At 41.4% G+C, this 25,633-nt stretch overlaps 1 long non-coding RNA gene across 1 annotated transcript; it reads right to left on the bottom strand.

Annotated features, from left to right (window-relative positions):
- Positions 1 to 19,272: 19,272 nt before the first annotated feature.
- LOC133272429 (uncharacterized) lies at positions 19,273 to 25,039 on the bottom strand. Its single transcript, XR_009744415.1, has 3 exons — positions 24,921 to 25,039; positions 20,072 to 20,161; positions 19,273 to 19,368 (listed from the first exon to the last, which is right to left on the bottom strand). It is a non-coding gene; the product is annotated as an uncharacterized LOC133272429 (long non-coding RNA).
- Positions 25,040 to 25,633: the final 594 nt, after the last annotated feature.

Raw genomic sequence — 25,633 nt, 5'->3', positions numbered from 1 at the left:
ACAAGCGTGTCGAGGTTCCTCTGAATCATAGAATCAATTAGGTTGGAAGAAACAATAAAGATCAAGTCCAACGTTTACCCCTTGACTGCCACCATTAAACCATGTCATTAAAGTCCTTGTCTACACAGTTTCTGAACACTACCAGGGATGGTGATTCTACCACATTCCTGGGCAGGCTGCTCCAGTGCCTGATCACCCTTTCAGTGAAGAAATTGTTCCTAATATTCAGTCTAAACCTCCCGTGGTGCAACTTGAAGCTGTTTCATCTTGTCCTGTCACTTTTTACTTGGGAGAAGAGACTGACCCACACCTTAATACAGCCTCCTTTCAGGTAGTTGTAGAGAGCAATAAGGTCCCTCCTCAGCCTTCTTTTCTCCAGACTAAACCCCAGTTCCCTCAGCTGTTCCTCATCACATTTGTGCTTCAGACCCATCACCAGCTTCCTTGTCCTTCTCTGGAACCACTCCAGCAACTCAATTAGTGAGGGGCCCAGAACCGAACACAGGATTCAAGGTACAGCCTTACCAGTGACAAGTACAGGGGGATGATCACTTCCCTGGCCCTGTTGGCCATACTATTGCTGATACAGGCCAGGATGCTGTTGGCAATTCTTGACCAGTGTCAGGACTTTGATATGTTAAACCAGGAATTCAGTCCACAACACGATTACATTCAGTTCACAACTGATGGCTACAAACCAAAAACAGCTTTATACAGAAAAAAAATTAAAAAGTGTGTATGTAGCAAAAGCAATTTAAAGAAACTCAGATAAATAATAGGCTAACATATTCTTTCACTGCTTGTTTAAATATTGCAGGTACCTATGCACCAGAACTGCCCTAGGTCGTGTTTAGTAATAGACGGTAGACTGGCTCGTGCTGAAAATGCAGTATTTAGATAACAAATTCAGTCCCTATGACTTCCAGCTGTTTGTGCCCAGGAGAAGAGACCTGAGGAAACCCATACCTGTAGCAGCTTCTGAGGACATGAAGAAATGCACATCTTTTTCCAAAAGATTCAGTGAAGGGTATACAGCTGCTTTGCAGCTTGGCAGGCTGAAGTATTGTATTTCACAGTGCGCTGTGCACAGTTCTTTGGGCCCACAGGCAGCCTGTGTCTCTGTATTTGATGACTGTGAAGACAAGTTAAGTGAAAGCCTGACTCTACTTTCTCATGGCTGAACTCACCAAGTGCAAATGCACAGAACCTCAGCAGTTTCCTAGTTGCTGCCTCACTGCATACAGATTGCAGTTTCCACAAGATGTTCATTATATTGACTTGATAGATAATATATATCAGGTAAGGTTCATTTATGACAGGTTTACTGTGAACTTCATCAGCCCCAAATGCTACAGCTCTAAAAAGAGAAATTAAGGTCCTGCTGCGATCTGTTTCCCCCAGATCATTGTTAAAATGAAAGGGTGGACTGCTGCAGTTCAATAGTGATTTCTGCCTGAACTTAAACGTTGGTACTTGTCAAAATGGTAATGTTGGGATAAAAAAGAATGGGCAACGCTGTAAGAAAAATATGGATAGAAAGAGAAAAAAATAGCAGATATACAGGAGTAATTTGTCAGATGCAAAAATCAAAATGACTTTTCGAGGAATTTACGCCTGCTCAAACAAGAAGCTAGTAAAAGACTGAAATGTAGCCCAGTACATAAATTCAATAACCAAATCAGTCTCCTTAGGGACCTCACAGACTGCCCATTAACCTCTGCTGCACCAGACTTTGTACAATTTTCACTCTACAAGCAAGAATTGCAGTTTTCTTGTTCTCTCCCACAGAGCTTAGGCTCAGTGCATTAAAACCTGTATGACTTTGGTTGCAGTCCTGTGGCAGGTAGAATGTCTCCCAGGAAGTACTGGATGCCCCTGAACTCTTCTTAAAATGTCAGCACCTCATAACAAAGTCCTGGCCAGAGTGAAAAGTATCAATCCTTTCATACACATCTATCAGATCCAGTGGGAAGAATGTAATCACCCAAACTGAAAGGGACCTACGGCACAGAGGTGTCTCTTCAATATTTGAGAGTGTGACTATCATTTTCAGACACCACAGTAGACCTGATCCCCCTGGAATAGCAAAACTGTAAGGGTGGAAATCGCATTCCCCAATATTTCATGCCTTTCTTTTACTGAAAATCAGATTTGGGTCAAACTCACAACATCTACAGGATTGGCATGGTGGAGGTTAACAGTCAGACTGATTTCAGATAAACTTATTATCCACATAAATGGCCAATCTCTTTTCTGAATCTTACTAACCTCTTGGTCTTAACTGCTTCCTGTGTGACTTGGGTTGATTCTGTTATTATCAGAATCAATTTGCTCATTGCCAAAAGATCATCTTATTGAACTAAGTACATTAAGGGCCAGATTCTTAGCTGGTATGAATTAATCTTCCTTCAAGCCAACAAGACTGCAATTTTACACCCCTACTAAGTGAATGTAAACTGCTACTAAATCAGAATGTTTGCAATTTGCAGACTAATAGAAAATCAGGCCCAGTAGCTATGTAATTTCTTTCACATTATCTCTCCGTAATTGGTGATCTAGCCTGAGTAACACCAGAACCAATACAATGATTAGGAGTTTGGCAGGACTGAAGGATTTGCTTTGGTACTGATCATAATGGTTTCCAAGCTTTATTTTTTTGTTCCTCAAACATTTTACCAAATATCACTCATCTTTTACATATGTTTTGTGGGGGAAAGAGGAGTTCAGAGCTGTAAAAACATTTAATAACCCAAAAGTCGGCAAATAAGAAATTTTTTGTTGCTCAAGATTATATAGAAATAAGCAGGAATGACAAAATTGTGCAGTCTGTTTTGCTGGTTGTGACTTCAGTTTAAGTGGAAAATCACTGCGAGGGCAACGACTCTTACTGTGTTACTTGGGACAAATATCAATTGCCCTGCATTTTACTCTGCATACTGTAAAACTGAGCCTGGAGACAGAGTGTGGTAGTGTTTCCAGAGCATACATCTTCTCAGGGATTTTGGAACTGTAGAGAAATTTCTTAAGGAAAGGTCAGTTAAAAATTATTCATGCAAGCAAAAACGAAAGAATTCCAGAGAACTATCAAATCAAAAAACCTGAAGATGACCAAAATGATGAGTTTTCCCATTTCTAAATCTCAGTTTGAAGGCAATATAAGATTTTTGAATGTCTCTCATAAAGAGCATAGTTCATTGGAATATATTATTGCTCCTTGAAGCACTTCAGGGAGGCGTCTCCTCTCCCCATAGCTGGATGGGGCTTGGATTAGAAAATCCTTGATTCACTCATCTTTGCAGCCTGAGAGATGGCTCAACCCAGCCGAGAGTATTTCCACTGCATATCATGAATATCAAGGAGGCTGAAACTTTCTCTTTGATTTATTTGTTCTGATTCCTAAAAACGCTAAGTAAATGTGTGTATCTTGGAGTGCCCGTGTACATGCAGGATTAGGTCAGTGTGTAAAAATGTGGACAGAAGACTGTATAGCAATTATTCAGCATTAAATAGCACATTTTTCTCACCATGGTGCTTTCTTGACAATAAGTTATTTTTAAAGTGTGTGGGTAAAAATGAAAGCTCCCATGGTGAAGCTAGCAAAATGCCTTGCTATGAAGTCTGTGACTGTCCCATTGAACAACCCAAACGATTGACATGATGTGTAAAATTCTAGATAAAGGACAGAAAAAAGGCTGCGATGCTCCTGCTACAATTCTGCTGGAAGTTGAATATATGCCATGTAGTCAATGTAATAACTAAAAATAATCAGCAGAGAAGGTCATACTACTTGAAAGAAGTTCAAAAGAGATTAAATTAAGTTTTTAACCCTTTAAAATTGCTTTATGCCTCAGCCAAATGAAAGCTGAGAAAGGTCCAGAAATGTCAACTGTATTAAGGAGACAATTATTTCAGACTTGCAGCCTTGAAATCAGTGGATTTCTTGTTAAGTTGTAAGTACAGATGTCATAACATGTAAATAGATTTTTATGACTTACCTGGAAGATATGCAGTGTATTTTCAGAGCTAGTATAGATCTCTAAGATGAGTTCCATGTATAGTGGAAGTCCTCATGTTTTTAAAATGGTAGCAGATCTTCAAACCCAGCAGTTAGAAACCATGTGTTACAAATCCCATGCCAGTTAATGGGAAGTGAAAGTACAACACCTACACCATCAAATATTTTATATATAGACTCCAAACTCTTGCACTACAGCTTTATTGGAAAGTAAAGTAAAATTTATTCTTTACCTCCAGGCAAAAAATATCCTGTTGTGTTTCCCTGCATGCAGGACTATCTTCTTTGCCTCATGTCCTAGTCCTGCTGTTAAGGAAGAAGAAAGGCATTTTGATTTGAGTGTAGAAAGCCCTCTTCAGCAAGCAGAGATGTGGAGGACAATGCCTTGTGGAGGATGAAGGAAGCAAGCATCTTACTGCTTGCTTCAGGAGGAAAACAGCTCCTATTATTATGCATCTATGGAGATTCTGGAGAACGAGGGTGGAGTGGCTCAGTAGATTCCTGAGGACTATATTTCCCTAACTCTCTTCATGCTAAAATTTAGGAGCCTAAACAAAGCCCTGGCAGGAGGACACCTCTCTGCCCGTATTCATACAGCCTCGGTTAAGCCCTGTACAATGGGGCATGAAGACAGGAAAGAGGAATTCCTTCAGAGGTTTCCTTCTCTCCATCTAAGCAAAGAGGATGAGTTGTTGTGCCATATCCATCTGGGTCTCAGGGGCAATAGCAAAGTAAACTCAAATTAGAGGAAGGAAAATGAGGCACAAAAAAAAGAAAACATCTGGTTCTTTGAAAGAAGACACACACGCTCCTATCCAAACCAAGGAAATTGCCCTGGATATACACAAGTAGTTATTCCTTTTACCTCCTATGTGTCCTCATAAGCAAAACATCTGTGTCTTCTTTGGCACAAATAACTTCCAATATAACTCGCATTTGTCCTCTTTTCACATACAATATCTAACTGGCTTTTTTGCTAGGGTTTCCATAAATTTTCATCAGTGAGTTGTCTTTATCCACAATTAACTTCTTTTATTGGTTCTCTCTTCTTACACCCCATCCCCCCCCCCCTTCTTTTTGTATGCAGAGGATTTCTTTGAAGTCTTAGTATTAAAAAGCCCTATGCTTTCTTTGTACTTATGGACTCAACTCTCAGATTCCTCTCCTTTTTATTGGCATTGTCTGCACATCCTCAGAGAGTGGGATGTTTTTATCTGCCTTTGCTATTGAATCTCAGTAGCAATTGCAGAGTGAAAGTGAAGAGGAATTGAATCTTCTTGCTCACACATGTGCCCTCACACACATGCACATCTAGATGGTGTAATCCTCAGCAGCCTACTGGTAGTATGGTCAAGGTATCAATCATTGCAATAGCCCTCATATTGTAATATCTCTATGAAGCTTATTACGTGTAGCTAGAATACATGCACTAATGGTTTCATTCCCAGCCAAATGTGAAAGTCTGACTCCCTTTTCTAATGTCTAAAATCTTTCCTCACAGTCTTAGTTTTTAGTAAGTCTAGTCCTCATCCAATAATCATCAGGGCTATACTTTTGAATAGTCTAAACAAAGGAAATGCTTTCTGGGATGAAGAGGAGAGGGAAAGGAACATCCAGGGATGAATCACTGAGATGTGCTCTATGCAACACGCACAGATCCACTTTCCAGCATCTAAAACTTCATGAATGCAAATCATCTTTAAAAAAATCTGTGAAGAAAAGAGCATGTAAAACTGCCCTTGTTCTCGCTCCTTCTTTCCTTTCACTTTATCCTGTCAGCACTGCATATATCAAACTGGAGCTCTGGGTTTTAACTAGGCTTTACTGTTTCATTCTGCTTCATGAATTTTTCAGTGTTTACACTTATGCTTAATATAATAAGATTGATAATGCAGCTGCCTGATAGATTCTCATCCAGGCTTCTCAGCTACAGAAATGTTTATTCTTTGTCCCTAATTCCTGTAATATCCAAAAGTTCATTTTCCCCTTTTGCATCTTGATGCAGTTTTTCATCTTTCAGATTTCCATCTCCTGAAATAATGTGTTCAAGGTAACAACATTTACCCAGTGGATTTATATGATGGGGTTTCAGCATGCTGCCTACACTGCTGCAGCTGGGTAGCTTCTTCCCACCCATAGATAGGTTGGTGGAGCAGGCGCAGAACCTCACTATGAAGAGCTCTGTGAGCCGCAGTGCCGCTGCAGTGTGCCAGCTGTGCTGTTCCAACAGAGGGGGATGGCGTCATCCACATACTCAAAGTCCCACTAACTTTCACTAGTGAGAAAAAAAAATCAACCTAACAAAGAGAAAAAAAGTTAAGAAGAGGCAGAAAAGAGGGCGATAAGTAAATAAATAAGTGATTTACAACTGAGAAGATTGAACGCTTTGCCTCTCTCAGCCTTGCAATCCAAAAGCAGTGGTCAATGAATATGACTGGCAGCAAAATTAAAACAATATATAAAAGGGAATAAGTATTTTATGCAGCATGTGTTGACTTTGCTGCCATGGGAAATCAATGAGACGCACAGTTTAGTGGCATTAGAGAGAGGAACAGGATGTTCTCATAATCAAAGTGCAGAATAAGCAGGAGGAAGATGTTAGATGCAGTATTTTAGGGCTCAGCATCCTTTCAGATGCACACCATCATCATAACACCCCCCCCTTCCTTCCCTTCTTTCTTTTTCTTGTCGCTCCCTCTCTTCCTCTCTCTCTCTTCTTTTTTCTTTCTTTCTTTGTCTCTTTCTTTACTTCTATTCCTTTCTTCCTTTCTTCCTTTCTTTCCTCTCCAGCTGGACTGAAGTGAGCAAAATATCGTTTAGATTGTAATTAAAAACTTTGTGTAATGAGACAGTACAAAGGGGAATTCTGTCTCAATAGGAAATTTCCCCAGATATTTTTGTTGAAATATGCAATTTTTTTCTGGAAGAATTGGAGGTTTTGCACCTTGGGCTCGTATAATTAGTGGGGAGAAAGCAAAACCAACCAACCAAACATTTAAAATTTTGTATTATGGTCAAACACAATATTCCAAATGTTATACTTAGATCTCATTTCTTGTCATTTCTTACAGGTTCATGATTAGAGAAACCCTACCTGGTTCTTGAAAAAAAAAGCAACCCAAAAAATCAATAAAATCAATTCAAATCGTAGCTCACTGCTGAGGTATTCTTTAAAGACCCAGCTCTGGAACTGGCAAAGTATTTGCACACTTGTCCAGATTTGAGTATCTCTGGAATCTGCTATATGTCAGCATGACAAGTCATTCACTGAATGTTAAATACGTGCTTACGTGAAACACTGCCCAAAAGCATTTCAAGTAAGGAGACTGCAGCTGTCTTTTTTCAAGGAAGCTCATGACTTTTGCATGGTCACTATTCCTGTAAGACATCCTAATTAAAAATAACACAGATGGAGCACTTGGATCTGGGATCCTTTCAATCATTCATGGATCAAACACAGCATTTCTTTTTCTTGCCAGCACCACACCTGTCACAGCAATACTCTTGGTGTCTAAGAACCAATTGTTTTAACTTTAACTTTAACTTTTAGCTGGGTCAAAAAAATGTCGTGGTATTTATTGCCCTGACTTAGTTGTTATCACCTCAAGATGCACGTTGTTCGTTGGTTTAAATGGTCCGATGGAGACCAAGGTTATAAAAAAACAACACTAAACTTACTTTAATAATGTCATTAAAGCCTTCAGAACTTTTCAGGGAAAGACAGAGATGTGGATTCATTAACTGTAAGGAACCAGTAGGAAAAATCCTAGATAAAGAATTATTAGTTTCAAGATCTGATATGACACTGGATGCACTTTTCCCTTGGCTTGTCATCTTGGTCATGTTTTCTGGCCCCACGGTATAAAGCTGAGGGCACTGAAAAACATATGTTGTGGCCCTTGGCACCTGCACTACATGTCTTGTGTTGCATGGCACTACAAGGTTTGTCAGCATCAAGGAGACAAATATCTCCTGAATCTTTTTCTAAGCCAAATCCACAGCCACTAAACTCACATGTCTCTTCCTGGGGTGTGAACAACTGTTCTTCCTTTGGAGAAAAGTAATCACTGTTTGCAAACAACAAACAGAAAAAAAGACAAATGCACAACACAACCAAAAGATGGGAAGAAATTAAACATATGGAGACACAAAGCTTGGTTTCTATTTGGTTACAAAGGAAAGCCTGTGGCTCAGATGTGTGAGATACCTTATGTTTTTACTGAATCTAACTTAGAGATTGGGAGGTTTTATTTTTGCTCTTCAAAAAAGCCTGATGGGCTGTATATCATTAACACAGTGTCAGATGACTTTGCTTCTCAATGTCATGCCTGTGTCAGAGGCTGAATTAAAGAACTCAGGAAAACTGCAGACACAATGTTTGGTGATCCTCAGATAATTGTTGATGTTACATAAACATTTGTCTCTATGCTGCTTACAAAACAAAAACAAAAAAACCCAACCCTGATTAAAATAAGTAAATGGCTTAATTCCAAATTTTATCTCTGTATTTATTCTTGTCACAGAGAGCTTGTAAAAGCAGCTTAAGATGTGCTTTTAAAGATTGTATCTGTGGGCTGATATTTTCTAATATGTTTGAGGATAATTGAAGCTGTCACCTATTATTACTAATCATACCCTTGGGTAAATGTTGGGACAACACAATTGCAGGGCCAATTAAAAACCATAGAAAGTTGTAACTCTGACACTTTCCTGTCACTGCTGCGAATGACAGCATCACCACTAATCTAGTCATTTGGGTCTCCAAATATTTCTGTGTTTGCTTAAGACTCTGCAACAAGAAAGCTTACTCTCCTACTGAGGTGAAAAATGTTGAAAGAAAGAAAAAGAACATTTTAAAGCTGTCTTGATGTATAAAAGTTTGTTACTGGGAAGTTTTTTTAATGCCTCCCATCTCAAATTCCCATTGTTTCAATTTTTCCCTGGTAGGTTATTTGCTATGTATCAGGTTCCTAAGGGAGAAGACTAAACTTTTTCTTAATATTCAGAGTTTTCCTTAGCTCCTAACTTTATATCTTCTTTATTTTCATAATTTAGCCCTTTTTTTAAAGACGTGCCAGTTGCATGAGTCAATTGACACCCTCTGGCAGACTGCTTAGATTAAAACTACTTCAGGCAGGAGCAGAGGTTACCTGTACTCTGAGTACAGCAGTAAGAAATGAGCCTTTTTGTCATAAAGAATTAAAGGCTGCAAATATAATTCCTATACCAGATCAAGATAAAAAAAGCAAAATCTTGGGAGTCTGTTTTTATTGGTGGTTTTTGTTTTTGTCTAATAGACATTCACAGGAAAGAATCAATTCTGAGAATTTTGTAGTACCTGTAATATATTTCATAGTATTTTTACTTATGAAAACACCAGAGTTTGTGATAACTGAGCTAGAACATCAAAAGAAGTTCACCCTGACATAACAACGTTGTTTGCAAGATTGGAAAAGGACATGTTGGCAAATAAAAATATGTATGGTCCAAAAATTCCTCTGGGAGGAATTCACCTGAACTACTGCTTTTAACACAACCTTTCATCGAAGCAGCTTCAAGTTGGAGCGTAGGTTTCCTAGCAAAAAGTGAATGCTCCAAACCCTCCTCATCATCCCTGTCTGCACATTTACACCTCATTTAATTCATGTGACTCCTGCCTGGGGACTCCCACTAGCAGCACCCTGGCAGACACAGTGACACAGCCTGGGCTGATAGGAAGAAACAAGCTCAGCTTTCAGATCCATAGCCAAGCTGGACATCAGACTTTGTTCATCATACAGGGCTACCTTCTAAAGGAAGCAGTGGCTGTGCTCTTCTTTCCCCTAGCTGGGGTATGCTGGGGACCCCTGCATGCATCAAGTCAGAGCTGAGTGAACAGTGATGCAACCCTGCTGCTCCTCAGTGGAAAGATTACACCCCACTAATACTCTGCCTAGTCCTCACAGCTCCAGTTGCACATTGTTCCAACCCACCTTGGCCCCAGAGACTGAGGCCAGGCACCTGCCATGGAAATGCAGACCTGGGGTGAGAGAAGGGGATGCATCCAGTGCATTGCTAGTGGGCATTCTCTTCCCCTGGTCTGGGCAGACAAAGACCTCCAAGCTCCTTTCTCTACTCTGCTGCCACTTCTTTCCTTTCCTATTCTTTTCTTTCTTGTTTCCTTCCTTTCTTATTGTCCTTCCTTTTCCCTTGCTCTGATTTATTTCCTTGTTTCCTTTTTTGTTCTTTTCTCTCTGATTCTATATCTCTTGTTTCTGGTTTCCACATAGACCCTACTGGCACTCTTAGGAGTGCTCGAGGATGCATCAGCAGAGTTTGGCTGTTAACTGTTGAGTAGGACAAGCAGCTCTGCATGGTCAAAAAAGCACTCTGGCAGCCACTGAGGCTAGAAGGGCAAGTGACTGCCCTTTCTCCTAAACCCTCTTGCTGCCCTCCACAGAGCAACGGGAATATGCTCCTTTCAGGACAAGGCAGAAGTGAGCCGCATATGGAGCTCTCCTCACTCTCTTCTGCCTCAGAGCTTCACCACCACTGGAGAAGTTCAAATCGCATTGAGTCAATTTTACAAGGAGCATTTGCAGCCAATTCAGAAGGGCTTTTATTCTCACCTCGCACGGGTGGAACTGACTTCTGTTTCGAGGATGAAGGTTAGGGATGACCCAGTGAAGATCAACTGTAGGAGACTGCTCATTGTTGGTCATGGCTTAACCTCACAGTTCTCAAGGCAAAGCCATCCCTAGCATTGTTTTATACTGCTCAGGAACACTGTTGGCTTCTTCAGTGCAAGACCTGGCCCAGCCCACGGTGGACCATGCTAATCCAAAAACACTTTCCTTCAGCTAGCAGCTCTCAGGTGTCAGCTCTTCAGCTCTCAGAGGCAGAGGTGACGCCATAACCTCCTCAGCCATGGCTTACCCCACCCAGCACTCTCTTGAACGCTCTACAGCAATTCCCCCATTGTCAACACCCAGGTATAAATGTGCAAAATTCAGTCCAGGCAGATCTACTGTTTTCATTGGAAATGTTTTCTTACCCCTGTGCCTCTGTTCGCTAAAAGCAGGCAGGTTTCCAACCTGCCCTGATTTCTGTACCACTTCACCCTCCGTCATCTCTCCCCCTTTCCAATATTAAAGAAGACTACAGCATTTTATTTTGTAGGAAGCTGTAGTTAAAAGTTACAGTTGCTTTCTCAGTGTGTGTTTCTGCTAGAAAGACTTAACTGCTCTCTGGGGCCAGTTTTTTGCACTGGTGCATATGTATTACTTGTAGCACCAGCAGACCTGGCCAAGCATAGTCCTCCCTGCTGTTAGCTTTCTGTTTGCATTATCACTTCATTTACTGCTGAAATTAAACCTGTGTTTGCATGTATGTGCATGAGTTGTGATGTCCCTGGGAATAGTAGCAGGGGCTGAAATTCAAGTGTAAGTGTGGAAAGCATTAATGATTCAGTCCTGTCTCATAACTCCTTTTTCCTTTTCCTTCCCATCCCCTTATTGAGTTCAAATAGTAATCACAGGCAGCATGTTTTCCTTCCCCCACACTGTGCTAGTCCCAATTCACTTCAGGCCTGCTCCAAAGTCAGTTGAAAGACAGCCAAGGACATGCACATCTTCTCATTTAGGACTGCCTATGAAAGATGGAAACTTGGAAACTGAGATTAATACATGCTGCTGCTGCTATTACACTTAAAGGAGAGATGGTTGCAGCCAGCTTTGGGGGTGGGAGGAAGGCATGATGCAAGTGCAAGCTCAGAGAGCATCAGAGATGGTACACATCCTGCAAGTTTACAGTCTGCAAGAGGCAAAGCTTAGTGAGTGGGAGTAACAGAGACGGTACATGGAGCTGGTGAGATGTGAAGAAGCAGTTGTGATTCCTACTGCTTAAAAGCAGCAGAAAGAAAATACAAAGCAAAAGATGAATAATAATAGGGAATCCTGAGGATTAATCCAAAACGTTTAAGCCAAAACTCAGCTATGTAGAAGCTGTTCCTCACCTCCACAATGTTAGCTTTGCATACCTTTCTCTGGAGCTACTGAGCCTTGCTGCCATCAAATCCTCACTTGCTGCAGCAGTGGGGCTTCAGGTCAGCTCTTTCCTTCCTAAGACTGTCCCCTCTTGCGATGGCAAAAAAGCAGTTATAGAATCACAGAATGGTTTGGGTTGGAAGGGACCTTTAAAGGTCATCTTTAACCCAGCACCTCTGCAATGATCAGGGACATCTTCAACTAGATCAGGTTACCCATTACTCTAGATATGGATGGTTGGATACATGGTCTGATTGTCAGTCCTCCACATCAGACTCCAGAAAACATATTCTTGGAAGGTCTTTAAGTTAACAGCAGAAATGGATTTGGCTGATACACAGCATGGTACAAATTTAAAATCCTCTATTGCAAAAGACCCTGCAGAATTCAATGTTAGAGTGAAGATCAGCTTACCCTTTTCCCTCCAGGTGATGCTGGTCCTTGCAACACCCTGGAACTCATTTTGTTGCAGGTTCCCTCACTGCCTGACCCAGGGACTGTGAAGCCCAGTCTGGATTTGAAGCACCTAAAAACTAAAGGCTCAGAAACTTTTGCTCTGCAGTCTCTTCAAGCAGGAATGAAATTACTTCCCTCCCCCTCTCTATTGAAAGGAACTAATGATATTTTCTATCCTGCCTATCTAGAAAGAGCAAATAATTGGAAGAGAATTGATCTTTTGAAGTAACAACGTCAGCACAGTCTTCTTTTTCCCCCACCCTTGTGCCCAATTCCTACTTCGGCAGAAGGAAGGTTTATGAAGGAAATTAGTTTCACCATTTGCATACACCAATATATTTAGCTGGTGGCTGTGCAGGTCCAATTAACTCAACTAACAATATGGGTGAAATGAGGTTATTGGATTATGCTTGTAGCCAATTAGACTTGCCACGGTTGAATTACTCCTTCTCTTAACCTTATTTAAAGTTAAGAAAACATGTTGATGGTGAGACTAGATGGTCTTGCTCCCTCTGGCTCCAAGAATAAAATATTCCTGTTTCCACCAGATGCCTTCAATCAAAGATTGTCTGCATATTTGGACAAGTGAGTTTTATGGTCAGGCACAGCTAAATTTATGGATTTGGTCAAATCAGGACTGATGTTGAAAGGCAAACTGACCCCATGTGTTGTGTTTCCCTGGACTTCTTCCAGGGAAAACAAACGTGGAGGGTGCACCTACTGCATCCCAGTCCCAGATGAGCTCTTCCTGTGAGAGACCTGAAGCTGAATTTCAGCTCCTAGCATCAAAGGGTCAGTGGATCCCCTCCCAGTGCAATGTAAACATGGCTTAATGTTTTCTTTAAAAAGTACTTTTTACTTCTTTTTCATTCCTGCAAATGGTAAAGGCCATCTGGGTTCACAAACCCATTTCTCTCTTGCAAGGAGACTCTCCTGATAAAAAAAGTCCATCCTATTTTCAAGTGCTTGCAAACAAGAACTAAAGACAAACTCTTTATGAAGTCCTGGGTATATTTGTCCCATCTGTCTGACAAAGACTTCATATTGCTTCATGAAATCTCCCCAACATCAGAGCAGTATTTCATGGGTTGTGCTTAGAAAAAGCCACATTAGGTGAGAGCCACAGAAGAAAACTCTTTCCTGAGAGAAGCAGAAAACATGCTGGCTCTCTCACTCCCAGTGCTGTGCCCGTCCTGACCAGCCAGAACCTGAGGACAGGAGCACATGGGGTTGAGCCTGCAGAGGGAATTTGCACCATTTGCCACTGTTTCCCTTAGACAAGCGTTCCCTCATTTGCCCACCAGTGAAAAGGACAGACTTTGGGCTGGGCTGCGGCACAGCCAGAGGTCAGAAAGGTACTCAACATCCCAGATCAGCCCAGGGGTGACAACCCTGCCATGGTCTCTGCTTGTCAGCAGGACAGTAGGTCAGCTTGCCCGTGAATCAGCCCATTCAGGCTCCATCCCACAGTAGCAGTGCTGCCAGTGATGGACAGGGGCCACCAGCAAGGCCACGTTTTCCTTATCTCCACCACACACAGCCATTGTCCTCCACAGATGCTAATGGACTTGGAAGCTTCCTGAGCTACAAGCCCTTTCATTGTCCCTGGGAAGTACTTTTGCTTCTCTTTCTCTTTCAGCTGGAGCTGGCTACACACTTCCCAGACATAATGCTGCCCTTTGTGACTGTCTCCAACACAGTTCAGGGAATGCTGTAATGAGGACAAGCCTAAAGCATGAAAGGAAGGGATTGTGTTAGCCAAAGTGCCTGGCTTTCTGGAGAAGGCGAGGGGGCCAAGAGGCGCCCGTCCTTAATGAGCTTCACTGGTTGCCTCCTCTCACTTCGCTCCCCCTTGGAATCCCTACCCTCTTCTTCCAAACCCCAGTTTAAATACAACGGGGATTTTAATCCTGTACCTAATAGATCTCCTGCATGCTTCTGAGCTTCAGAGTAAGTGAATCTTGTATGTCCAAACTATGGACACACTATGATCTCTATTGTAAACTGAGTGGCCTATTAGACCACCAATGCTCTGAGCAAAAAACATGGCTTTCAGTAGAGAGCTTCTGCATTGATGAGGGGACCAAAAGATCTCTCTTCCTAATGTTTGAAGTTCTCATTGCTCCTAGGGATGCCTGAACCACTCCTATGAGGGGACTGATTTGTCTATCAAGCTGATGGAGTCCTTCTTCTGTCCTCCAAGCAAGATGTTACCACAATGCATGCTGACCTCCCAGTGGATCCAAACAGACCCTGCTGTGAAAACAGGCCTCCGTACACAAATCATGAACAAGGATGTTGTTTGCAGGGAGCAGTTCTGCTCCCTTGATAAGCAAAATATCTCCAATGTGATTCAGAGCAGGGAAGAGCACAATCAACCATCCATCTGCAGTACTGACACACAGCACATTAACTAGCTAATTTCTCACTGCATTTTCCTAGGTGTTATCTAAAAAGAGCAGCAATGTCACCAGAGAACCCCTTTATAAACTGTTATTTATAAACAACAGTTTATGAATCACTATGGTAATGGTTTCTGCAGGAGAAACCTAAAACCTAACTTGATTCAACACAGCTTCATGGGCACATGATATGGTAGAGTGTCCAAGTTCAAGTATATTTCATGAAGGTGTCCCTTTTTTGCAAAACACAGCAATAACAAACCTTGCACTTCGCATGTTAAACTGATTGTTATCTACAGAGGTAAAGAGGACGTCATCCTGCAGTGAAGCAGTACTAGTGTCTTTCTCTGCACTGCACTGGCAACCAGCATGAAGAGGGCACTGCACTCAACTCTGAACTGCACAGTTTCCATAACAAAAACAGGAGTCTTTAGCAGGACTGGCAGTTAATACCTGGGCTCTCGGTCTAGAATCACATTCTCCCTGGCCTAAAGCAGAAATAGATCTTGTCATCTGCCCTGAGTTTTCTTCTGGTCTTTTCTTTAACTTTCCAGAGTTAGAAAGCTGACTGCCTCTGATGGGTCCTTCTTTATTGCCCACTCCAAGTATCTTTAAGCCAAGCCATTCAAACCACAGTTCTGAATTGCCACCTTCTCCTCAGTTCCACTTGGTGCAAGCTAACATTTGTTTTCTTTGCTATGTCAGTGTATGAGTGAAGTGCCACTCACAAATATCTCTGTGCTGGAGTAAACAACATCTCAGACCGTGTTCATAACAGTTTAGGACAACCCCAGAGCATCTTAGTAATCTGCTGGCCTGTTTGCATTTGTCTGGTCATCTAATTTTTAAAAGGTTGCTTTTTAAATAGGAATGTTTTCCCTCTTCTCCATGTAAGCAGACAACAATTCATGAATGATTGCTCTGGGAGTCCATTCCCAGGCAGGTTTTGCAATGCTGCACCTTAAATAGCTTTGCTTATTCTTCCTTCCTGCTACGAGCCATGCCATCAACATTGAAATCTCCAGTAGGCATGATCAGCTCCTGCCCTTCAAGAGAAGGCCAAGGAGGCATTCCTCACCCTTTACAGACTATTTTTGATACTGAAGTGCTTGCTGAATGATGGTTTAGCCCAGGGCTCCTCTGCTTATTTGCTGCCACCACCTTGGGTTTTGTTTCAAGTAGCTTAGTTTAATGATCCAAGTGACCTAAGCCTCTTGCTAAAAGAGATTATGATGTCTGGAGACACCAAGTTACAAATGCAAGGAAAATGCAGACTTGATGATTTGGGAATGCTGTATTTTTCCCTTCACTCATATAGAAAAAGACCATTCCAGGCATCAGAATTCATTGTGGAAGTAATAAATTTGAACCCATCTGAATAATTCTTTCATCCTCAGGAAGGAACATGTACAATGAGACTTAGAGTAGTGCACTACTCCCCATCTACAGCTTCCCATCTGCTGCTGTAAAGGCTGTGAGCCTGAAGGTCATCCTTTTAGACACTACAACTAAGGAAAGGAAAGTAAAAGGAATTTCATTCCTCTGTCTTCCTCATGTTTCCAGCCTGAATCCTTAAAAGGAAGCCTAAAGGAGGTAGTATGCTCTTCCAGCTGTCCCTGGGGAGATCTGCTCAAGAAGCCTGGTGTGGTGTCTCCTGCCTTTACACTGTCCCAAAGCAATTCTTGCTTTGAGCTTCTTAAAAGCACGGAGACTGACTCTGTTTTTAATCTCTGCCCAGAGGGAAATGCAGTATGAAAGCAGGAGAGTTGGAAGTGTCTGTGAGAGAGTAGAGGATGTCAGGTCTCCTGTGACTGCTCTTGCTCAGCACATGGTACAGGATGCTGTGTGCTGTCTCTAAACTCACCTGATGGCCATGAAGGTCCTTTTAATTACAATGGCACATATGTATGTTCTTTTATTTGATAATTCAAAAGAGGAGCACCTCACACTTGAACTACCACCTGGTTTTTGAGTGGCATCAGAAAGACCTGGCAAAAATCAGACACAAGAGTGACTAGAAGTGGGCACATACATACAAAATAGGCATCTAGGCCTGACTTTCTAAGCACAGTCTGCTGTGATTTGGGTCCCATTTTAGTCCTGCACAGCATCAAACTACTGAAATATTCAATAGGTTGATGATGGGATAATCGGAAGTTAGAGGCGGTGAAAATTTAATATCCCTCTGCAAGATTAAATGGGAGTATTTATTTCTCACTGTGATTTATAATGCTCCCTTATGTTGGCACTTGCACATCATAGGAAAAAAAAAAGAGAAATGATAAAAAGAGAAATTAATATCAAGAGAAGATTAAGAAATAACACATTTGAGTGGACTTTCAAATGCACCTTTTATATTAAGTTGCGTTATCCAAGGAGTGACATGCTGAACAGAAATTTATTAGCTTTACATACCCTTTGTTTTGGATGTGTGACGCTATGCTCAAGAGTGTTATCCAAACTGATTTTCATGCAATAACAAGTGTGATGAAGAGCTGGAATCTGATATCTCTTGCTCCCTGGACCCTGCGTGAGGATAACATTTATTAGTGTTTTGCTGGTCTTCCCAGAATCTGAACTGACTTTGCATATGAGAAATAGTCTGCACCAAGATGCAGGCCAGAACCTTTCTTCACCATCACATCCCAATGAGCTGCTACAAGTAAATGTTCGTATACTAAGATGAGTCTGGGCTCAAGAGATGCAACTCCACTCACATCTATGAAGCTGTTACATGTTTGTCCTCAAGACACCAAGATAGCATTCCCAGCCAAAATACATGGTTCTTAATCTTTGTGTGGGAAAATGACATATGGACAAATGTGTTCAAAATCATAACGAACTTCTATGTAAACTGAAGGAAAATTGAAGCTGTGATGTCAGGAATGCTAAAGGAGATCATACCTGAGCTTTGTTTTTCCTTCAGTATGTACAGAGCACATGTCCCTCCCTCGGTTTTGAAATGTTTTAACACGAAATTAAAATCATGATCCTCAGGAGTTAAGTACTGCAAAATTGTAATCCTTTCCATTAAAATCTAAGAATCTGCAAGGCAAAATGACCTGCCTGAGGTTACTTGTGAGCCAATTGCATCAACAAAAATGATTCTCTGCAGTCCTAAACCACCTTCTTTCTCAAAATGCACATGGACTAATTTATGTGCTTTTTGAAACATTCAGCCCACTTCAGCTTCAGGTCTTTTTTCTGTTGGATTGTTCAAAATGATGGGAATTTGCAAACTATAATGTAGTAATAATAGCAAATAGAGGGGAAGGAAATAATACTTTTTATGCCAACTATCAGTTCAGTAGGATTTTCACTTTATCAAGTACCAGGTGGTTTTTATTTAGATGGCGTAGTATGTGGCTGTTTGGTGGGCAGATGGGCATTCCATGTGTTTGAATCTGAGGGTAGGCAGCATATGTCTGTCTGCTCTTTGAATATTTCCTTCTTTGGAAAATAGGGTGACAATTTAAAGGAAATCATGACTTTCTGAAAAGAGCCACAGGGCAGATTTAACTCCCACAGGACTCAAAGAGATCAGAGGAATTGGAGGAGGGAAATGGCGTTTCTGGCACTTCCCACAGCAGATCTCTGTTTTGAGGCTTCTTATTCCCACACAGGTGTTCAAGAGCCAGGTTGCTATTTGCACAACACTGCCATTGACATAACAAATTCTGCCAGACCCAGTCACACCAGAACATAACGTGCAATTTGTCAGCTTCTTAGCAGCCAGCGTTCTCAGTGGTCAGATAATGCTGCTGCATTGCACACACCCAGCCCCTCATCCCCCTGGTGTAAAGAAAGGACTGGAAATGTTTAAAGTATTTTAAATGGGAATAAGTAAGGAGAAAAGTGGATAAAATTTAGGGCATGGTTATGTTGCAGCCATGATGAGAATCACTGTAATATGGACATACCTGAGGCAGCTTTAAATTGCTAGGCATCTGTAACTGACAGGCCAGAGCTCAACAAGGACTGTGAAGCCTTTCATAAAAACAGAGCAGTATCTATGTGCTATAGCTTGAAAACTAATGCTGGTATGACTAGAGTAAGCACAGAAAAAGATCAAGTCTGAACGAGGAAAAGGTCTGTGTCTGAAAGAGGAAGATGCAATATGCTGAAGTGCACACAGTGCATATCAGGCAGGCTGCAATGCATTCCAAGTGATGTGCATTCCAGAAAGAGTTATTTGGGAAGTGGTTAGAGCTAAGGTGTAGAGAACAGACCATGGAGAGAAGTCTTGTAATGTGTGAGGGGTATACGAAGTGACTCAGGACAGCCTCCACATTGAGCTGAATATCATCTCTAGCCAACTTCTATTGATCCAGCCTCTGTGTTGCTTACCTCCTCCACGATGAACTGCAATTACTTAAAGGGGATCATTTACAGCATCAGAAGCTGAGAGGTAAAAAGGCATCAGAATCTGACTCTGGTATTCACATCATAATTAGGAAAATATTGTCCAACCCTGAAAGGAATAAAACCATCAAAATTTCGTTGGGAAAGGGAGAATGCACTCATGTACAGCTCATCAGCAAGCTCATATACTTCGCAGTTCACAATGCCAAGGCATGGAAAGTAAATGCCCTGAAGTTTGCTGCTGATAGATTATTGTGCTCCTGAAATGGTAATACAAATGCACTGAATCGTGAAATGCAGCTAATATAATTAATCTTGCAATATTGTAAATCTGTTGGAGACAGATAACATGAGAATTTTGTTCTACTGTTTCATACTGCAGCAAAACCAATAAAGTGGTGTTTAGAAGGAAGCCTGGAGCCTAAATATTTCCAGGTGAATTTGGTGATTTAAGAAAAAAAACCTGTTTACATAACCTTCCATAAAACCATACATTATGCATAACACCAGCTTGTTCCACCCTAGAACTGCTGCAAGAACTGCCTGAAGAATAAAGATATACTCTATATTATGTTCATTTTTAAAAGAAAAGTTAAGCAGTTGTATGAACATCTGAGGACTTGGAAGTTTTGGCGTTTGGGAGCTAGACTGTTTCAGTTTCAGACCACTGCAGTTAGAACATTCGTAACAGTAAGAATTCTCCAGTTATGGATCTCAAAATCGATGCCAGCTCTTTACAGAAACTGGATTTAGGAATATCTCAATCTATTTCACAGTCAGTAAGTTCCTTTATTTATTGCATTGCAAATTACCTTTCTGCAATCTTGCTGATACCCATGAGGAACATCCAGCTACCAACACAAACACTGGCCAACTTTCACCTTCCCAGGCTTTGAGAAAACCTGCTCAGATCAGAGGCAAACCAGTATGAAGGAACATTAATACTGGCATCACAAAGGAAGTGAGCTTGAGAAGCTTTTTGCAAAGTCATCTTTAAGCTTAAGTCAGCCACAATATGGAAACGAACTATGAAAAATGAGCGCAGGTGCTTAATTTCGAAAGACACATGCGCCTTGGCTATGAGGGGACTAGGCAGGTCCATGCCAGGTATGTAGAGTTCTGAGTAGCACAGAAGGCAGCCAACTTCTGGTATTGGCTTGGGGGTGCCCTGCCAGGCTTGATTTGGGGCTGTGAGTATAAAGCTCTTCTCTGAACCAAGGTCTTGCCCCACTTGGGATAATTCTCAACCCCTATGGACCATTCCTGATTCCCAGTGCCTTCTTCTTTGCATTACAGAGCAGGTGCAGGTTCACTGTTTGGCATATCTGGATTTCATCTTCTAAAATGCATTTGGTGTCAGTGGGGAAGATGACAAAATGGTAATTGTGCAAGCTGTATGAGGCTGGACATGACAGACTAATTAGCAGCTTTGAAATGTCTAACAGCAGGTTGACCACACTAATGTCATATAAAAATGTTGGCTGAAGCACAGAACTATTTACAAATATTTTTGCTTGAAAAGCTTAGAGTTAATTGGAGCCAGTCAATTCTTCTGACTGAGAACCATTCAAACAGCATGGTGCCAAGTAAGGGATTGTCACTAATTGGACTGCATGAGCCATGTTACTGATGAGCTACTACACCTTATCAGCCCCAGACGCAAAGAAACTAAGAATCTCTCCCATAAAGCATCACTTTGCTGGACTCCACAAAATGAGAGGAAAGCCTTTATTATGGTCCATAGCCACTCACAGCTTAGACTTGCAAACCCCTTTTTTTAAGCAGCAAAACACACTGTGTGAAATGGGAACACCGTTGCTATTGGCATAACTTTTACATGACCATCACAGAAAATTCAAGGCCTTGATCCAGACTGTTCCTTGTTCTTACTTGAAAACTCAGGACTAATTATCTGCACAAGTTGGTTATTTATGAAGTAGCATGAAACTGGGTGGGCACTGCTCTCCTTTACACTGACTATATGCATTAGAAACAGGATTGCAAGGAGAAACAAGAAAAAGGGAATAGGATTTCAGGTCGGATCCATGCAACTTCAGGTTTTGCCTCTTGTTTTACATCTTTCTGAGGCTGGCAAAAGCTGAGCAGACTTGTCTGGGGATGGACCACAGAACTCAGAGCACTGCCAAAATGAGCTGCATTACCAATTCCAACTTATGTTATCTTCATGCCTGCTGGAATGAATACAGCCTTTTCTTAGCACCGTGGCTGGTACTCATCAGTAGAGTGAAGGGGAGGTAACTCATCTGGAAAATTCACCATGGAATCATTCTGCAAGAGAAGCAGTGTGGAATTTCCCCATTCTTTTTCTTTTTCTTTTTTGTTTTTTCTTTTTTTAATTTATGTGGCCATATGTCAGCCAAACTTGAGAAAGGCTAGTGTACACTGAGTCTGGATTGGGTCAATCTCCCCCTCAACGCCTCTGCATCCTCAGTGGTCAGTTCTCACCTCTTTGCCTGGGATGCTCTCGAAATGCTATGTCCTAATTAACTTCAGCAAGAGGATCCAATGCATAGGATGCTTTTACTAACAACTGTCAAAAAGTGTATGAGAAGCTCTCCATTTTCACCTTGCCTGCATTGCTGTAAAATGATGAGAAATATTCCCAGCTGATGCTGAAGCATTTTGAGCCTTTCTTGAACAGCAGCTGAGATGCAGTTCACCACAGAAAGAGCTGAATCATAGAATCATAGAACAGTTAGGGTTGGAAAGGACCCTAAGATCAAATACTCAACAGCTCACCTTTGCTTTTCATCTGAACAGTCTCCACAAAAGTGATTGCAGTGTCAGTGCTGTCTGTGGTGCACAGGTCTTGGATGGTGGCTATTGCAAGCAACAAACATTTGTTTTCTAACTTCCTTTCTCTAACTACAACTAATCTGTGATACAGAGGTGCTTCCTCAGATACAAAAACTGAGGAAGCAAGATCCCTGAGAGAGATTACAGCTGCCTGCTTTTTGTATTCACCTTGCATTTAGGACTTCAAAGTTCATGCAGCTATAACAAGGGAAGCTACTAAAATACCATGGCTCCAGGTCACTCCCTTTCTTCTGTGACAAGAAACCAACCTGAAGGGCCTCAGTGTGAGCTGCAATTCAGCAGCAGGGCTGCAAAATAGTTTTGCAGAAAAAGTGCCTGTTCATTTTCCTAAGAATTGTTGGAACAATTTCTTCTTCTGTTATGAAAGCTGACAGGGATCTTCTTTTAAGCTGTCATTCAGTCAAAAACTGTAGCTGCAAGATGTGGTTATTTATCTTCATTGGAAAGTTGAGAATTCTGGGGGAGAAAGATCCCCAAAAGCATCCCCAGCAGCAGAGTCTGTAGATGAATTTTCAGTTCATGACAGCAGGAATTGCTTCACCAGGAGCTTATTGAGAAGAGAGGGGGAAAAAAAAAAGGGGGGGGGGGTGGAAACAAAAACTAAAAAGCAAGCCTCATTATGAATCTGGTCCAGAGAGGGAGCAATCATGCTGAAAGCAGAAGCTGCAATTTAATATATGCAGAAGATGGGACTTTATTCCGCACTCAGAAAAGAGAATGTGCTGCTAATGAAAGTATATTAAAAAAAGAGCTAAAAAAGGTACCACAAAAGGACCCTTTTTACATATGAGTAGAATGTGCCTTATATCTATTGAAGCTCCCTGTTCAGAGAAGCAGCAGTCCTCTCCTTCGTTGTCTGCTCTGACCTGCCAGTGCTTCAGAATGGTCCATTCTTTTGGTGAAGAGCCAGCCTGGTTAATGAAGGCAGTGATTTCCCATTTTCGGAACAGCTGTTCGTTGGGTGACACCTAGGAAGCTAAGCATGCAGCATGCTTCACAACTATTTCAGTCCAACCCCAATCTTGTATTTAGATCTAGAACTTCTGAGGAAAACTGATGGTTTAACGATGGGATCATTTGCACTGTGGGGTACCTTGCCATCCCTGTGGGGATCTGAAGCACTTCAACACATCCTTAGAGCCAACAACTGCAGCCATGGCACAGAGGCCATCAGTCCTGAAGCTTCAGCACTGAGAAAGAATGCAAGATGCAATAATAGCTTCTTTGTCAAAAATATGCAAACATGCCCTGACACTGCAGGACAACCCTCCCATGTACACTGATACTCCTTCCCTAGGATATGCTGGATGTGGAAAAGCCAGGAAGTTACACATGATACCCAGAACCTTTAGGGGCTAAGCAACATACCCAAGGGCAGCTCAAATGGAACCAGACACTTGAAATACACCTTTCTGATGGGAACTGGTACAAATTAAATAGTAACAATCAACACTTTCAGTTTCAATGATCAATGCAATGTGTCATGTTCAGATGGTACGGTAAGAGATTCACACATTTCAAAAATAATTGCTATGTTTATTACTTATTAGCTGAAAAGTAGGTGAGAGCTGAGGAGCTGCTAAGGTTTCAAAGTCTGGATCCAGAAAGATATGTTCAGGCCCTGATTTGCACCCATGGTAATGGCTGCCTTGAACATCGTTACACTAAATGTGACCCCAGTAACTCAAGGTGCAGAAGGAAGTGTATCCTGGTCACATCACTTCAACTATACCATAGGATATCATATATATACCATAGGCAATTGGTGTTACCATGCCACACTTAACAGACCATCTGGGCTGGATAACACGACTCTAAAAAGCTATGTTATCCATGCTCATAACAAAATTCAGCAAAAGCTTTCAAAATATTATGATCTAGACTGAATATACCAATGGTTTGGAGAGAGAAGAAGCTAACACCTCCTAGGAGAACGATGAACAAAAAGTAGGTAAAAAGCACAGAAACTAGGATCACAGGGTTACAGAAAAAAACAGGGTGGGAATTGAACTTTGACATTCTGTTTAGAAATGGACCAAGAATGAATTTGTAATTTTTGAAAGCTGTAGAATAATTTCACTTGAGGATTAATCAAACCGTTTGTCCTGAGCCGATAAATATTTCATTTTAGTATTGATAATTTAAAAGAAAATATGAAAACAAACAAGCTCCTTACCAAAATTTCCGAATATTTCATGGAAAAAATGTTGGCAAAAAGCTACTAATTTAAATGGATTTCAGGATTTGTGTGCTCTCCTCCAATCATAAACAGCTGTGGGAAAGCAACATAAGTATGTTCATTGCACTTATGCCATAAAATCTGCATTCTCTGCTCTGTTCCTAAATTCTAAGTGTAAAAAATAAGCTTCATTTTATAGGTCCACCAAGAAAGACTGCTGCCTTGCGAAGGCCAGAATTACATTTTAAGATATACACACAAACAGCTTCAGCTGCTTGTTTTGCTTTGTGTTTGCTGTCAATGCTTTTGTTGCTATAGATTATTTATAAAAGATATATAAAAATCTTCCAATTGAAGATTAGTTAGATTCAAATTGTGTCAGAAGAGGAGGAATTTCAGCTGGGAGAGAACACAAGGCAGAAAATTATTATAATTCGAAACAGAAGAAAGAATGGAACAGCGAGGCTTTCAACTTAAGAGAAAAGTCTGCCTACTGCAAGCAAATCTTTTTAGAAATAATTGCCTATGATTAGTGTTTTAAAATCTGCAAAATCGCTGTCTTGCTATTGAGCAGAGACAATGCTGAGTTGAAACAGCAATGGAAGAAAAGGAAAGAAAAGCATTTGCATTATTTCTATACTTACACCTGGACGCATTGAAGCTGTGCTTGTCTCCTGGACAGCGCTGCCAGCTGAAGGGCTTTGTCCACTGCAGAGGTGTCTATTGGTCTAGCAGATCGCTGAAGAGAGTTTGGAGCTGCTGGACAGCTTTTCTGGCATGGAATCTATTGGTGATTGTGTGAATCTCCTCTTCACCTGCCTCACTGAGTCACAGGTGTTGATTGCAGTGGCAGCAGTCAGAGATCCCCACCACACTTTCACGACTGACTTGTCTGCAGGGCGAGTGTACATGGGGCACAGGAAACAGGGTTTTACCAGGAGTGTCGCAACCCAGTAACCTGCCTCTGACATTGGCAGGTGGCAGATATTCAGGGAACTGGTCTGTCAAATAAGTTAGAAGGTGTCATTTCCTGAGATTCCTTTCCAGCTTCAGGAAATCCACATTTTTGAGATTTTCTGAGCAGGAATTTGCCTCAAGATTCTGATGAATTAATGATGAGCTGATCTTTATCATATTCTAGAAATAATCCTTCTGTGGATCTTCCCACTGCTAAAACAAACCCTACACTTTGTCACATTTTCCACCATCATTTCAGCACTTCCTTCACCTGACATCCACCACAGACCAACATCACAGCCTTCTCCAGATGAGTTTTCAGATGTACCACCATGGCTTACACTGATGGGTTAAAGCGGTCTCACTCTTTTCTATTCAGTGATATCCATTCACTATCAAA

This window comes from Pezoporus flaviventris, unplaced genomic scaffold, assembly GCF_033815535.1.
Source record: "Pezoporus flaviventris isolate CSIRO_AGI_PZ_B2104156 unplaced genomic scaffold, CSIRO_AGI_Pfla_v1 ptg000029l, whole genome shotgun sequence".
NCBI classification, from domain to species: domain Eukaryota; kingdom Metazoa; phylum Chordata; class Aves; order Psittaciformes; family Psittacidae; genus Pezoporus; species Pezoporus flaviventris.
The sequence above is the reverse complement of the archived record's forward strand: the minus strand, read 5'-3'. Positions and strand labels throughout refer to the sequence as shown.